Source organism: Panulirus ornatus, chromosome 1 (genome assembly GCF_036320965.1).
Source record: "Panulirus ornatus isolate Po-2019 chromosome 1, ASM3632096v1, whole genome shotgun sequence".
NCBI lineage: Eukaryota > Metazoa > Arthropoda > Malacostraca > Decapoda > Palinuridae > Panulirus > Panulirus ornatus.
Window position 1 is genome coordinate 54,633,242 of NC_092224.1, and position 17,200 is coordinate 54,650,441.

Below are 17,200 nucleotides of genomic sequence, written 5' to 3' on the forward strand. Positions count from 1 at the left end.
TGAGAATGCAATAAAATGAAGATTATATTGAGAATGCAATAAAATGAAGATTATAATGAGAATGTAATAAAATGAAGATCATATTGAGAATGCAATAAAATGAAGATTATATTGAGAATGTAATAAAATGAAGATTATAATGAGAATGTAATAAAATGAAGATTATAATGAGAATGCAATAAAATGAAGATTATATCAAGAATGTAATAAAATGAAGATTATATTGAGAATGTAATAAAATGAAGATCATATTGAGAATGCAATAAAATGAAGATTATAATGAGAATGTAATAAAATGAAGATCATATTGAGAATGCAATAAAATGAAGATTATATCAAGAATGTAATAAAATGAAGATTATATTGAGAATGTAATAAAATGAAGATCATATTGAGAATGCAATAAAATGAAGATTATATTGAGAATGTAATAAAATGAAGATCATATTGAGAATGCAATAAAATGAAGATTATATTGAGAATGCAATAAAATGAAGATTATAATGAGAATGTAACAAAATGAAGATTATATTGAGAAAGTAATAAAATGAAGATCATATTAAGAATGTAATAGACTGAAGATTATATTGAGAATGCAATAAAATGAAGATTATATTGAGAATGTAATAAAATGAAGATCATATTGAGAATGCAATAAAATGAAGATTATAATGAGAATGTAACAAAATGAAGATTATATTGAGAAAGTAATAAAATGAAGATCATATTAAGAATGTAATAGACTGAAGATTATATTGAGAATGCAATAAAATGAAGATTATAATGAGAATGTAACAAAATGAAGATTATATTGAGAATGTGATAAAATGAAGATTATATTGAGAATGATAAAATGTAAATCTTTTCAAGATTTAGAATACATCGACTAGTCACTCAAGACAGATGAAACTCTTGTGGAAATATTGAATTGTGTCTCATCCTGTTCCATGACAATAATTAAATCTTAATGACTGAGGAATGATGACTGACACTATGATGTGGCGTGTCATGGTGGGTCATCTGGTGTACGTAGGGTACTGTGGCGGTCAGTGGCTGCTGGTGAAGATGACGACGATGATGATGATGATGATGATGATGATGATGATGACGATGATGATGAATGATGATGAATGATGATGATGATGATGATGATGATGAGGAGGAGGAGGATGACAAAGATGATGATGATAATGAGGATGATAATGATGATGACGATGATGATGATGATGATGACGACGAGGAGGAGGAGAAGGATGACAAAGATGATGATGATGATGATGATGATGATGATGAGGAGGAGGAGGAGGAGGAGGAAGAGGAGGAGGAGGATGACGAGGATTCTGATGGTTAAAATGAATATCAAGAAAAATAAGAAACAATGTAGATGCTTCTGAATAATACGAAGAATATGAAGATTTCCGGAGATGAAGACTGACAAACAATGACTAGAAGAGGACAAAGATGATAATGATGATGAAGAAAACGAAAACAGAAAATACAAAATAAAATGAGAGACAAGAAATATAGAAACCCCAGAAGAAAAGAGGAGGAAGAAAGTGGAGATGAAAGAAGGATAAGCCACGGGAGGACGCTCCTTGAAGACAGGTCCCAGCTGGGGAACCTGTCACACTGATCACATGACACATGACACCTCACTGTCATACTGATCACATGCCACCTCTCTGTCACACTGATCACATGACACCTCTCTGTCACACTGATCACATAACACCTTTCTGTCAAACTCATCACATGACACCTCCCTGTTACACTGATCATGCAAATCCAGGGCCGCAGACCTCACCGACCTAATGAAAGCAGAAAGGTAGATTTACAGACGACTGCCAAGGGATGAGTGGGATCCTAACAAGGCAGTATGAATCTGTGTTCAGTGATGCCAAAAACCACATGACCCAACACACATCTCCCTACACAATAATACCCCAGGTGTAGACAGATATCACCACCTCAACCCAAGATTTCGTGAAGGCTATTGAGAGCATGTCCATATACTCAGCCCCCAGGCCCGGACTCATGGGACTCAGTAAGGAAATGCAGAACACCTCCAGCAAGAGTGCTAAATATACTCTAGAAAAAAATGTCTAAATCCTGGCATCATTCCCAATAAACTCTGGAAAAAATGTCTTAATTCTGGCATCATTCCCAAGAATGTGAAACTGACTCACGTCGCCCCACTCCACAAAGGTAGAATTAAAGCAGACCCAGACAACTATCGACCGATGGCATCGCACACCATTAAAATCTTCAGAGGCAAACTGACTGAATTCATGGAAACGAACAGTGTACATGACCCAGGACAACGTGGTTTCAGGGAGAGGAAACCTTGCCTCTCTCAGTTGCTTGACCACATTAGTAGCAGCACTGCTGAAACTCTGAAGAACAAAGAAAATGTTTACGTTATCAACACGGATTTTGCAAAAGCATCTGACAAATGCGACCATGGTGTCGTAGCACAAGAAACGCATCACGGGAATAACCGGAACACGAAGGTTGGATGATGTGTTTATGGGTTCAAGGCGCTTGGTTGTAGGGTGGACAGACTCAGGACCTGCCTAGCATGGGCCAGTAGGCCTCTTGTAGTGTCCTCACTTCTAATGCTCTTAAGTTCTAATGCAACTTTTTAACTAACAGATTACAACATTTGGTTGTAAACCATGCCATCTCCGGTGCCTTCAAGGTAAAACAATACAGAAAACCGCGCAGACACAGACGCTATCATAAACCAGTTGAATAATGTGAAAGACCTCGGAGTAATAGCCTAACCTTCGGCGAACACAACAAAACGATGGCTACCTCATGCAGAAGGATGGTAAGGTGGATCCTGCAGACCTTCAAGACAAGGGAAGTTAAAACCAATAATGATGTCATTCACAGTGCTCTTTCTTTCACACCCTGAAGTATATAGTTGGGTTCTAACATCGCCCTGCTAGGCGGGCCAGACTGCGGAATTAGAAAGTGTTCAGAGGCCTTTCACTTCCTATATAAAGGTGGTCGAGGAACCAAATCACTGGAAACGGCGGCCTCCCTGGAGCGCAGACGGGAGAGGTGTATCGTCATCCATACCTGGAAAATCCTCGAAGGTATGGTTCCCAACATACATTCGGAAATAACATCCAACAGGCACGACAGGCAAGGAAAATTTTGAAACACTACAACTGAAATCGAGAGAGAGAGAGAGAGAGAGAGAGAGAGAGAGAGAGAGAGAGAGAGAGAGAGAGAGAGAGAGAGAGAGAGAGAGAGAGAGAGAGAGAGTCACAGAAGGCTTCCCGATACCATTAGATAATCCTGCCACTTGTCCCGATGCAATACGATGACAGAATAATGAGGCATGGTTGTCGCCGATACAGTGGGAGAATGAGACACACACCTTCCCGATACCCACAAAGAATAAGACAGAGATCTCCCAGATCCGATCACTCGACCGACACACAACTTCCTAATAAAATGACAGAGTAATGACGAAGTTTCCCAAGACTGTGAGAAAATGAGATTTAGTATCCCGAGGCAATAATAAGACTCCCGATACAATGAAACATGGCTTCCCGATGCAGCGAATCAAGGAGTCGTGGCGTCCGATACGTTGGTATGATATGACATGATTTACCGATATAACGACAATGATACATGACCTTCCGATACAAGGAGCGATACAATGACCTTCTGATACAGTGACAAAGCAATACATGACCCCCGATATAGACGGCGATACATGGCTTTCCGATACAATCAGGGATAAAATGATCTACCGATATAAGGACAATGTGATACATGACCTTCCGATTAATGACAGAGTGATGCATGACAGAAGGCTTTCCATATAAAGACAGTATGACAGTCTCCAGGTATTAGAGCATTATGAGTGACCTTGTCCCAGTGGAAACGTCATGAAGGTCACGTTATGAATTTCACACTCAAGAAAGGTCAGGGTCCACCACCAACGCACTTTAATAAGATTACAAACCACCATAAGGTCACGACCCCACCATCAACACAAGCAAGGTCACGACCCATCATCAACACACTCAAGCAAGGTCACGACCCACCATCAACACACTCGAGCAAGGTCACGACCCATCATCAACACACTCAAACAAGGTCACGACCCATCATCAACACACTCAAGCAAGGTCACCACCTACCATCAACACACCCAAGCAAGGTCACGACCCACCATCAACACACTCAAGAAAGGTCACGATGCACTATCAACACACACGAGAAAGGTCAAGACGCAGAATCAGTTAACCTCCAGAAAGGTTACCACGAACCATTAACACGCTCATGAAAGGACATGCCACACTACCAAAACACACGGGAAAGGTCACAACCGACGGCCACTACGGTCAGAAAAGGTCAAGACAAAGGGAAGGTCACGAACACTCGAGTTAAGGTCACGTTAAATGTCACACTCAAGAATGATCACAACAGATAACTCTCACACTTAAAAATGACTAATGACTCTCACAGTCAAGGTAACTCAATGCACAGAACACGGCCGAGAGTGGTCTCCAAGCACCCTCATGACACATATGGTCTCCAAGCACCATCATGACACATATGGTCTCCAAGCACCATCATGACACATATGGTCTCCAAGCACCATCATGATACATATGGTCTCCAAGCACCATCATGACACATATGGTCTCCAAGCACCATCATGACACAGATGGTCTCCAAGCACCATCATGACACATATGGTCTCCAAGCACCATCATGACACATATGGTCTCCAAGCACCATCATGACACATATGGTCTCCAAGCACCATCATGACACATATGGTCTCCAAGCACCATCATGACACATATGGTCTCCAAGCACCATCATGACACATATGGTCTCCAAGCACCATCATGACACATATGGTCTCCAAGCACCATCATGACACATATGGTCTCCAAGCACCCTCATGACACATATGGTCTCCAAGCACCCTCATGACACATATGGTCTCCAAGCACCATCATGACACATATGGTCTCCAAGCACCATCATGACACATATGGTCTCCAAGCACCATCATGACACATATGGTCTCCAAGCACCATCATGACACATATGGTCTCCAAGCACCATCATGGCACATATGGTCTCCAAGCACCATCATGGCACATATGGTCTCCAAGCACCATCATGACACATATGGTCTCCAAGCACCCTCATGACACGTATGGTCTCCAAGCACCCTCATGACACGTATGGTCTACAAGCACCCTCATGACACGTATGGTCTACAAGCACCATCATGGCACATATGGTCTCCAAGCACCATCATGACACATATGGTCTCCAAGCACCCTCATGACACGTATGGTCTCCAAGCACCCTCATGACACGTATGGTCTACAAGTACCCTCATGACACGTATGGTCTACAAGCATCATCATGACGCATATGGTCTCCAAGCACCCTCATGACACGTATGGTCTACAAGCACCCTCATGACACGTATGGTCTACAAGCACCCTCATGACACGTATGGTCTCCAAGCACCCTCATGACACATATGGTCTCCAAGCACCCTCATGACACGTATGGTCTCCAAGCACCCTCATGACACGTATGGTCTACAAGCACCATCATGACACATATGGTCTCCAAGCACCCTCATGATACATATGGTCTCCAAGCAACATCATGACACATATGGTCTCCAAGCACCCTCATGACACATATGGTCTCCAAGCACCATCATGACACATATGGTCTCCAAGCACCATCATGACACATATGGTCTTCCAAGCACCCTCATGACACATATGGTCTCCATGACACATATGGCTCCAACACCCTCATGACACATATGGTCTCCAAGCTCCATCATGACACATATGGTCTCCAAGCACCCTCATGACACATATGGTCTCCAAGCACCATCATGACACATATGGTCTCCAAGCACCATCATGACACATATGGTCTCCAAGCACCCTCATGATACATATGGTCTCCAAGCACCATCATGACACATATGGTCTCCAACCACCATCATGGCACATATGGTCTCCAAGCACCATCATGATACATATGGTCTCCAAGCACCATCATGACACATATGGCCTCCAAGCACCCTCATGATACATATGGTCTCCAAGCACCACAATGGCACATATGGTCTTCAAGCACCATAATGACACATATGGTCTCCAAGCACCATCATGACACATATGGTCTCCAAGCACCATCATGGCACATATGATCTCCAAGCACCATCATGACACATATGGTCTCCAAGCCACATCATGACACATATGGTCTCCAAGCACCATCATGACACATATGGTCTTCAAGCACCATCATGACACATGGTTTCCAAGCACTATCATGACACATATGGTCTCCAAGCACCATCATGACACATATGGCCTCCAAGCACCACAATGGCACATATGGTCTCCAAGCACCATCATGGCACATATGGTCTCCAAGCACCATCATCACACATATAATCTCCAAACACTATCATAACACATATGGTCTCCAAGCACCATCATGACACATATGGTCTCCAAGCACCATCATGACACATATGGTCTCCAAGCACCATCATCACACATATGATCTCCAAGCACCATTATCATACACATGGTCTCGAAGGACCATCATGACACATATGGTCTGCAAGCACCATCATGACACATATGGTCTCCAAGCACCATTATCACACAATGGTCTCCAAGCACTATCATCACACATATGGTCTCCAAGCACCATTATGAGACATATGGTCTCCAAGCACCATCATCACACATATGATCTCCAAGCACCATCATCATACTCGTGGTCTTCAAGAACCATCATATCACATATAGTCTCCAAGTACCATCATGACACATATGGTCTCCAAGCATCGTCATCACACATATGATCTCCAAGCACCATCATCATACACATGGTCTCCAAGGACCATCATCTCACATATGGTCTCCAAGGACCATCATCACACATACGGTCTCCAAGCACCATCATGACATATATGGTCTCCAAGCACCATCATACACATATGGTCTCCAAGCACCATCATCATACACATATGGTCTCCAAGCACCATCATCACACATACAGTCTCCAAGCACCATCATCACACATACGGTCTCCAAGCACCATCGTCACACATATAGTCTCCAAGCACCATCATCACACATATGGTCTCCAAACACCATCATCCACACATATGGTGTCCAAGCACCATCATCACACATATGGTCGCCAAGCACCATCACCATACACATGTGGTCTCCAAGCACCATCACATATCACACCAGGTGTGCACGCACTACCACGGGAGATGGTAGACCTTTACACACCACAAACACCTTCGAGTAAGGTCAGGAGGGACGTAAGTCGTATTCAAGACGAGTCGGAAAGGACCAACATCCCAATTAAGAAAGGTCAGGACGATTCTGAAACACAGCCAAGAAAGGTCACAACACACTCAAACAACTTTCAAGTCACGACGCATCAACCACACAACCCACCACGAAAGGTCGCGACTCACCCATACCACACAACCAAGAAAGGTCAGGACGCATCAACCACGCAACCCAGAAAGGTCAGGCCGCCCACACTTGTAGAACCAAGAGAAAGCCACATAACGCTTCATCAACATACCCAATGAGGGTCATCACCACGCACCCTTGAAGACTCCTAGAGTTAGAAAGGTCACACGCACACACACACACACACACACTGACACCTGACGAAGACAACGACGCTCCGGCAACAGAGGCAAGGAAGGTCTCTCCCTCTCCCCCAGTGGATCTCCAGCGTACACGTTTTCATATTTTTTCCACCGTGGGTAAATAATTAATACCCTGAGTCATTGAATTCCAGGCTGGGGGAGGGGGGGGGGGGGTTGTACCAGCCCGCGCTCGGGGCCTTCCAGCCATTTCGTCATCACAGCCCACCTCGGGTCGTCGTCAGTCTCCGTCGGCAATTCAGTGGTCGGTGTTTACGATCGAGGTACTGGTGGCGCCACAGCCAGGGCGGCTATTGTATCACACACAGTGACATACATACATACATCCATCACCACGTTGCCCTGAGCAGTTGTAGTTACATATGACTGTTGGGCCTTCGAAAGCGGCTGTTGGGTGTATATGTGGATGTCCTGAAGGCTAGGGTGAATGTGTGGATGTCCTGAAGGCTGGGGTGAGTGTGTGGATGTCCTGAAGGCTGGGGTGAGTGTGTGGATGTCCTGAAGGCTGGGGTGAGTGTGTGGATGTCCTGAAGGCTGGGGTGAGTGTGTGGATGTCCTGAAGGCTGGGGGCGAGTGTGTGGATGTCCTGAAGGCTGGGGGTGAGTGTGTGGATGTCCTGAAGGCTGGGGTGAGTGTGTGGATGTCCTGAAGGCTGGGGTGAGTGTGTGGATGTCCTGAAGGCTGGGGTGAGTGTGTGGATGTCCTGAAGGCTGGGGTGAGTGTGTGGGTGTCCTGAAGGCTGGGGTGAGTGTGTGGATGTCCTGAAGGCTGGGGTGAGTGTGTGGGTGTCCTGAAGGCTGGGGTGAGTGTGTGGATGTCCTGAAGGCTGGGGTGAGTGTGTGGGTGTCCTGAAGGCTGGGGCGAGTGTGTGGATGTCCTGAAGGCTGGGGTGAGTGTGTGGATGTCCTGAAGGCTGGGGTGAGTGTGTGGATGTCCTGAAGGCTGGGGGCGAGTGTGTGGATGTCCTGAAGGCTGGGGTGAGTGTGTGGATGTCCTGAAGGCTGGGGTGAGTGTGTGGATGTCCTGAAGGCTGGGGTGAGTGTGTGGATGTCCTGAAGGCTGGGGGCGAGTGTGTGGATGTCCTGAAGGCTGGGGTGAGTGTGTGGATGTCCTGAAGGCTGGGGTGAGTGTGTGGATGTCCTGAAGGCTGGGGGCGAGTGTGTGGATGTCCTGAAGGCTGGGGGCGAGTGTGTGGATGTCCTGAAGGCTGGGGTGAGTGTGTGGATGTCCTGAAGGCTGGGGTGAGTGTGTGGATGTCCTGAAGGCTGGGGGCGAGTGTGTGGATGTGAGCGGGTGTCCGTACACCGCCCCTCCCCCCACGGCAGCTCCTTCCCCGCGGGGATACCAGGTACAGTTATAGGACGAGCCCGCCATACATGTCTTGCTTCCCGCCCACCATCACGATGTAGCCTACACCAGGATACACGACCCACGACCTAGAGAGAGAGAGAGAGAGAGAGAGAGAGAGAGAGAGAGAGAGAGAGAGAGAGAGAGAGAGAGAAGGGGGGGGGGGGAGGCTGGAGGCCTCCGCTACGAGCGTCTTAACCAATACGTCTTCACAATAAACAGGTTCTGTTGGCCCCCTCCTCCCCACTACCCATGACTGGGAGCAAGCAGTGCAATGCGTGACCTGTCCCAGTTCTCCGAAGAGCTCAGCTTAAGAGGCACCCTGACCTCCACCCTCTCAAGATAGAGTAAACACCTGAATGATTACACTCGTCGGGGGCACGGGTGCGCAGATCTGTAACCTGACTCCATTACATAACCTCATCAGGTCGTCATAAGACCGGAGTACCACTACTAGACCCGACGGTCCACCACCATCCCGACCAAGCTGCTGCAGGCAGCATCCGCAGGAGCCGGGGCAGGAGCGAGGTGGTGAGGCGGGCAGAGCGTGGTGTAAGCGTAGTGAAGGTGTAGGGGTCGAGTGTCGGGGTCTGTGGTTCAAGGTTGTAGGTGGGTGTGAGTGCAGGCAGCCCCGCTACCCTCCTGCCCCACTCACCACCACCACCACCACCACCACCAACGGCCCGCGTCTGGCTGCCCCGCTCTACTACCTCCGTCTCTCACGCTATCATTCACCTTTTACATACGTCGTAGCTCTGCTCCCTTATCTAACCATATGAAACTACGTTCGCTCAGGCTGCTGTGAGGAACATACCCGGTGTGAGGATGGTGAGGTAACTGTTGGCGAGGAGGGAGGCGGCAGAACGAACGTACAAATAAATACTGACGAGAGTGGTGAGGGTCCGGCCGCCGCCGCCAAGCCCCGCCAGGCACCGTTACTCCAGCCAGCACAACGGTCCCGTGGCCTTGTGGCGGGACCCGGTCCCTCCCTACACCACCCAGGGGACTCCGCTCCACCACACTACCATACCAGTATATACTAACTCCGCCGACTACCGTACTCTACCACCACACTAGGGTATCGACAACCACACAGCCAAACTAGCCAACGCGCGGGCACCGTCTTGGGTACATAGCTGTCGTAGCTACGTCGGGAACTTAAGGCGAGAATCCTTGCCACAACACGTGCATGCTCGATGACGTGTGCTTTGCTCTTACGACACACCACGCCGCAAAACTACGTCGTAAAACCAGGGTTTGCTAGGGAGCACAGGGGTCCGTGTGGGCACAACACACGTGAAAACCCATGCCATTCAACCCCGTCCCTTGGTAAGGCACCGTCAGCAGCGCACCTGCACCCCTGTCAGTTTACAAGACTTTCTACAAGTCATGGACTACGTCAGTCGGCAACCACAGGACTTTAACCCACCATACACACGGGTCATGGGGTCCAGAATACAATGAAGGCGCCTCCTCCCCCTCCCTACCGCTAATATCATCATAACCATGTGACCTTCATCACCACTCCCTTCAATAACAACTCCCTCCTACCTCCCTAACCACAAGGGCCACGCCTACCACCACCCCACCCCCTCTCACATCTCCTCTCCCCACTTCTTATCTCCTGCACCATCTGTCTGACGTAAGATTATCTAGGCCTTACCAAGTTAGTGTTCACACTGCCAAACGAAGATATTCCACGGACCGCCCTCCACACCACACACAACTTGCTGCCACACACACACCGCCGTCCACCACACTCCAGCCACACACTGCCGTGCACCACAGTCCAGCCACACACCGCCCTGCACCACAGCCCAGCCACACACCTCTTGCCACACACCGCCCTGCACCACAGCCCAACCAAACACCTGCCACGGCTGAATGAGAAGTATGACAAGGTACATCGAATATGATGATATGCCTCAGGCTAGGGTGTGTAATATATATATATATATATATATATATATATATATATATATATATATATATATATATATATATCGTTAATGGGATGGCCTTGATTAGGGCCTCAGTTGCCCGTGCTGTCTCAGATAACCAAATACCAAATCAGTAAAACATTCGGCCTATACACCCTCTTGATATGACGTCCATAGAGGAAATGTTCCTGCGACCATTAATGTATTCAGTGGTGAGGAGAGCCGAGCAAGAACTCTCCCTCTTACACCCGAGCTGAGAGGAATGATTCTAAACTCGACACTTGGCTGAACCAGAGTAAAAATCCTGACTGGGAGAGGATGCGCCTCTCATAAACACACACACACACACACACACACACACACACACACACACACACACACACACACACACACACATAAAGAACTGGTAACACTAGGAAGTTAGTGGTAACTCTTGTGATTTTTATTTCAGTTGTCCTACGAGTGTTTGCTCGCCTGCCGTCCCAGTTACTCGACACTAAAACGTTTTATACACAGTGTGGGTGTGTGTGAGGCGAGCACAGACGCTGTGCAGGACCTGGGGTGTACCTGAAGCGGTCTTCGCAGGGTGTTTTAACCGCCTCGTCCCCTTAAGCACGCCGGCAAGATGCGATGTTTGAGCTATACAGTACCATCCTTGGCCACCACGGTTACGACCCTTGGGTATGGTGGGTCAGGCCATTACACCCATGAGTCACACCCCTGCGCTCAGGGGAGGTGCCGTCGTGATTAAGAACGTCAATGTCGTGCAGAAGGGGTTTATTAAAATGTTAAGGCCTCTGCCATTACCTATTAGTAATCACCAATTTCTACTGTAAGGTTTACCTGTGTGTGTGTGTGTGTGTGTGTGTGTGTGTGTGTGTGTGTGTGTGTGAAGGTCTGAGTATGTCAGGGTCTGGATCACTGGCCTCTTGCTCCGTCTAAAGTAATGAAGTATTCTCATCAGTCAGCAGTTCCACTCGTGTCAACACCTTTTCCTCAGCTGTTCTCGTGCAACACCTCAGGGTATCCTCAGCTCATCTCCTGTGTTCCTCATCCTCGCATCTGACACTGCCGCCAGAATGGGGGTCGGAGTCACACAATCCTTCTGCAGATCATATCAGGATAAAGTACGAAAATCTCATCAACAGAAGAAACTGAGAAACCACAAACCGCTATCAACAGTCTTTCACCGAGCCACCGCGCACAACTTGCTTCTCACGTGGAGAAGACTGCAACTCCCCCGATGCCGGGAGGGTGAAGAAATCAAAAGCAGTTTAGAATACCGGACGGTCGGAGACATTATCATATCAGGGCTAACCAGTGTGAAAGATCCCGGAGTAAAAATGTCTGACGACCTTCCCTTCAGCCAGCAAGACAAGGCAACCTTTGTCTCTTCCAGAAAGATGGTAGGCAGTAATTCTCTCACAGTTAGCATACTTCTGTGTGCTAACATCATCTTTCAAGGTGGGCGAAACTGTAGGAGTTAAGCAAAGTGCAAAGGTCTTTCACGACCCGCAATGACGAGGTAAAGGAACTGAAGTGCTTGCAGCGGCTGAAACCACTGAGGGTGTACTCCCTGGAGCGCAGACAGGAAAGGTATATCATCATCAGCGTTTGGATAATCCTAGATGGCATGGTTCCCAGCACACACTAAAAGATAATCCCCTATTGCCTCGACAGGCGTGGAAGACTCGGTAAAATATTGTCACTGGAATCAAAAGGTGAGATGAACACAACAACAGAAAACCCCCTGAGCGTCCGGGACCCCAAACTATTCAAGACATCGCCTGCAGCTATGAGAAACACTATGGGATGAACAATGGAGACGTGTACCTGACCAGACAGGCTGTACTGGTTACGTGGGCCGCGGCTGCCAACAGCTTGATCGACCAACGACCCAACTCAGCAACTCCGATTCATTCCCATCTTTTGGGGTAGAAGACCTCTGAAGACAACGCCAGCTGCCACTTTTATCATAATCATCTGCGTTATTACAACCTTCGCTTCTCTGCGACTGTTATCACAGCTACAATCACCGCTATTACAACAGCCATCACAGCTACTACAACCATCACCAGTCTGCATTCGTAATCACTATTCTGCAATGTTCATCACTATAACAACCATCACTCAAACCTCTTCCTCCACTACCACCATCGGTACCACATCCTCTCCACCACTATCAGCACACTTCACTCCCCTCACCACAACCGTAGCCACCACCACCACTCTTAACACCACTTCGTTCATCACTGACACCCTCACGATCATAACACCTTCCTGTGCCAGCGTCACCCGTGCCAGCACTGGTTCCTCCGTCACCAAACTTCTGTTACTGTGGCTCCTTCTATCACCACCATCATCAAAAATAATTCGCCACCGCTACCGCCACCACTTCGGTCACCACCGACGTAATAAGACCCACTACGATCGTCAGTCTTACCTGTTCCCATCCTCATCCACAACGCTCTAATCCCACGTCAGTAACATTCTCAACACCACTTGACCACCACTAGAACCATATTATCAACATCACTTACACCACCATCAGATCCACTGCTGCTCTCACTACCCGTCACTATAATCATGGACACCATCACCACTCTCACCATCACCAGCATCACTATCACCGCCCTGACCACGATCATCGAAAACACTTTCACCATCCACATCAGTTAGCATCAATCTTGACAACACCAACATCTCTAACTTCACCACCGGCACCGGCAGACACGCCTCCACCACTAACACCACCTGCACCGGCAGACACGCCTCCACCACTAACACCACCTGCACCGGCAGACACGCCTCCACTACTAACACCACCTGCACCGGCAGACACGCCTCCACCACTAACACCACCTGCACCGGCAGACACGCCTCCACCACTAACACCACCTGCACCGGCAGACATGCCTTCACCACTAACACCACTTGCACCAACAGTGGCTGACGAGGTGCCACTACCACCATTTTCACCACTAGCAAGACTAGCATCAGCCTCATCATCGCTACATTACGTCTACCACCAACCCGATCACGAATAGTGGATAATTAGTATCACCATTAACACCTTCACTACCATCATAAACATCCAAGAACAACAACAATGAGGGCAGAAATACTGACACCATCGCCATTATTATCACCAACAGAACCACCATTACCAGCATCATTAATGTCACTTCATGATCACCACCACTTCCACTCCCTTCCCCCTTCCATAACCATAAGGATTCCACTGAACATTACCACTACTTACATCAGCGGCACATACACCACTACATCACCACTACTCTCACAAACAACACCGGTACCATCACTTCCACTGGCATCACCATTACCAGCAACACTGCCACCACCATTACCACTACTACCACACTAATACCAATACCATCACGACTACCAGTACCACTACCTCCACTGGTAACACTGTCACCATAACCACTACCTCCACTGGTAACACTGTCACCATTACCACTACCACTACTGTAACAGGTACCATATCATTGTTACCATCACCACTAACACCGCACTACCACCATCTCAGGTAACATCCCATGCCACTAACCACACGTATAACCATGCCGTTGATGTCCACATTGTTTCCCTCCACCCAGGGGGGGGGGGGAACTTCAGGTTGTGGCGAAAGAGCGACAATGTAACAGAGGCGCGGGGAAACAAGGACGCAGTCTGGCTGGATTACAGTCTACTGCCCTGTTGAAATTACCTGGTAATGCTCCTATCGTTTTGATTCCATTACCTGCTTCTTTGTTCTCCCCTCTGGTCCAGGCATCACCACAGACTCCCGCTGTGTTCCTCCTCCTCCTCCTCCCACGATACACCACACTGTTATCACTTTCTTCTTCTAATCTCAGATATAAACGTCGTCGTAAACGCTCTGATAATATATGATGTGTCTGGACACCTACCTGGATATCATCTAGTGTGCTGACCGCTCCTCGCTGGTTGCCATGAGCAACTTCGCAGGCTCCCAGAGCAACGCTTAACATACGACAACACAATACGTCAGTGATAACAGATGACCAATTACCACCACCATCCAAAGCCTCATTAATCAGAGGAAGACACAGGCCAAAGAAAGCACCAAATTCCACCACCATCAAAATCTTTTTCTTCCAACAGGTGTTGTTGTCACAAGCGGACAAAGGCACCTGTTTCCAGGCTAGCCAGGTGTTGCCAAAGAGGAGAGAACCATGTGCCACCATCAGGACCCCACCTGACCCAAGTGTTGCCACATATGAAAGATGTCACCTTCTACCACCATCAGAGCCCACGTCACCCATGTTATGTGGCATTAGAGAGACGGAACCCGCTGCCACCATCACGATTCCCCTCAGCCAGTTGTTGCCACAGATGGAAGCTGGCGGTAGGTGCCACCACCAAAACCTATCTCAGCCAGGTGTTGTCACAGCTGGAGGGCAGCAGCAACAGCAGCAGTTGCGCTCTCTACACCTGGCCTCAGTTGTCCAGCAGCCGTCACTCACCTTCACGACTGTCACCTGTCGACAGATTCCTCCTGTACCCGCGGGAGATCTTCTTGAACACACGGTCATCACTCTGCCTTCAGGTCCTCCTTGCAAACCACACGCGCCTTAACCCCTTCCTGGCTACTCTAAAGATACGATTCTACCTCGTAGGTTTACGTGTCTACAGGAACAAGCGAGCGGGGACACGGCGAGGCTCTTCTGTCCTGACGACGAGACACAAGGCTACCTTCAGGGTCCACTGGCGCACCTCCCGGCAGCCAGACTCTCCTGCCTTCCAGCGACAGCACCAAGATCTCGCGTCCTCTGTCACCTCTCCAGGTTGCCCAAGGCTTGCCCGCCGTGATACGCATCGAGGAAACACAAGGGAACACCTTGGTTGCAGCGTTTGCCTCTCTTTGAGATATATTTCGGTCGTTGCTGGGGGCTGGGGGTTGGCAGGAGCGAGGGATAGATGTGGCTGCTGGGGGGTAGGGGGTTAGCAGGAGCAAAGGAAAGGGGTGTGGCTGCTGGGGAGTTGGGGGCTGACAGGAGCGAGGGATAGATGTGGCTGCTGGGGGTTGGCAGGAGCAAGGGAGAAGTGTGGCTGCTGGGGGGATGGGGGTTGGCAGGAGCAAGGGTGAGGGATGTTGCTACTGGGGGTAGGGGGTTGGCAGGAACAAAGGAAAGGGATGTGGCTGCTGGGGAGTTGGGGGTTGACAAGAGCAAGGGATAGATGTGGCTGCTGGGGGATGGGGGTGGCAGGAGCAAGGGAGATGTGTGGCTGCTGGGGGATGAGAGTTGGAAGGAGCAAGGGAGATATGTGCCTGCTGGGGGTAGGGGGGTCGGCAGGAGCAAAGGAGAAGTGTGGCTGCTGGAGGTTGGTAGTAAGGGAGAGTTGTGGCTGGTTGGGTTGGAGGCTGGCAGGAGCGAGGGAGAGGTGTGGCTGCTGGGGCTGAAGACTTGCAGGAGCGAGGGTTAGTTGTGGTTACTAGGGGCTGGGGTTGCCAGGAGCGAGTAGGAAAGTGTGGACGCTGGGGCTGGGGTCGGGAGGAGCGAGGGCGGTGTGGCTGCTGGGGTTGGCAGAAACGTGGGGAGTGTTGTTTCTGGGTTGGGGGTTGGCAGATATAAGGGAAAGGTGTGGATCCTGGGGACTGGGGTTTGGCAGGAGGAAGGAGGGGGAAGTATGGATACTGGGGGCTAGGGTAGCCAGAAACAAGGGAGTGTGGATGCTTGGGGCTGGCGGCGGCAGGAGCGAGGGGGAGGAGTGTGGCTGCTGAGGGGCTGGAGGTTGGCAGGAGAGAGAGAGAGAGAGAGAGAGAGAGAGAGAGAGAGAGAGAGAGAGAGAGAGAGAGAGAGAGAGAGAGAGAGAGAGAGAGAGAGAGAGAGAGAGAGGGGGGGGGGGAGGGAGGGAGGGAGGGAGGGAGGGAGAGGAGAGGAGAGGAGAGGAGAGGAGTGGAGAGGAGAGAGAGAGAGAGAGAGAGAGAGAGAGAGAGAGAGAGAGAGAGAGAGAGAGAGAGAGAGAGAGAGAGAGAGAGAGGTGGTTGCTGGGAACTGGGGTTAGCAGCAACGAGGGGGAGATGTGGTTGCCTGCTGGGGGTTGGTAAGAGCCGGGAGGGAGGTGTGGGGTTGGTCGGCAGGGGAGTGGGGTGGGGGGCAGAATGTAACGTTGCACCACGCTGTTTGACTTGTGTGTCTGAGGA

General features: G+C 49.0%; 1 protein-coding gene across 13 annotated transcripts in view; it reads right to left on the reverse strand.

Annotated features, from left to right (window-relative positions):
- Positions 1-17,200, reverse strand: part of LOC139749028 (hormone receptor 4-like) — a 500,349-nt gene that overhangs the window by 121,499 nt on the left and 361,650 nt on the right. For 2 of the 13 annotated variants that reach the window (XM_071662637.1, XM_071662588.1), the window contains exon 1: positions 10,734-10,842. The exons of 9 other annotated variants lie outside the window; for them this stretch is intronic. The gene's annotated coding sequence lies outside the window, so the exon portion shown is untranslated. Of the gene's footprint in view, positions 1-10,733; positions 10,843-17,200 lie in introns of those variants that run through there. 2 more of the 13 variants (XM_071662559.1, XM_071662540.1) reach the window with 1 other exon arrangement.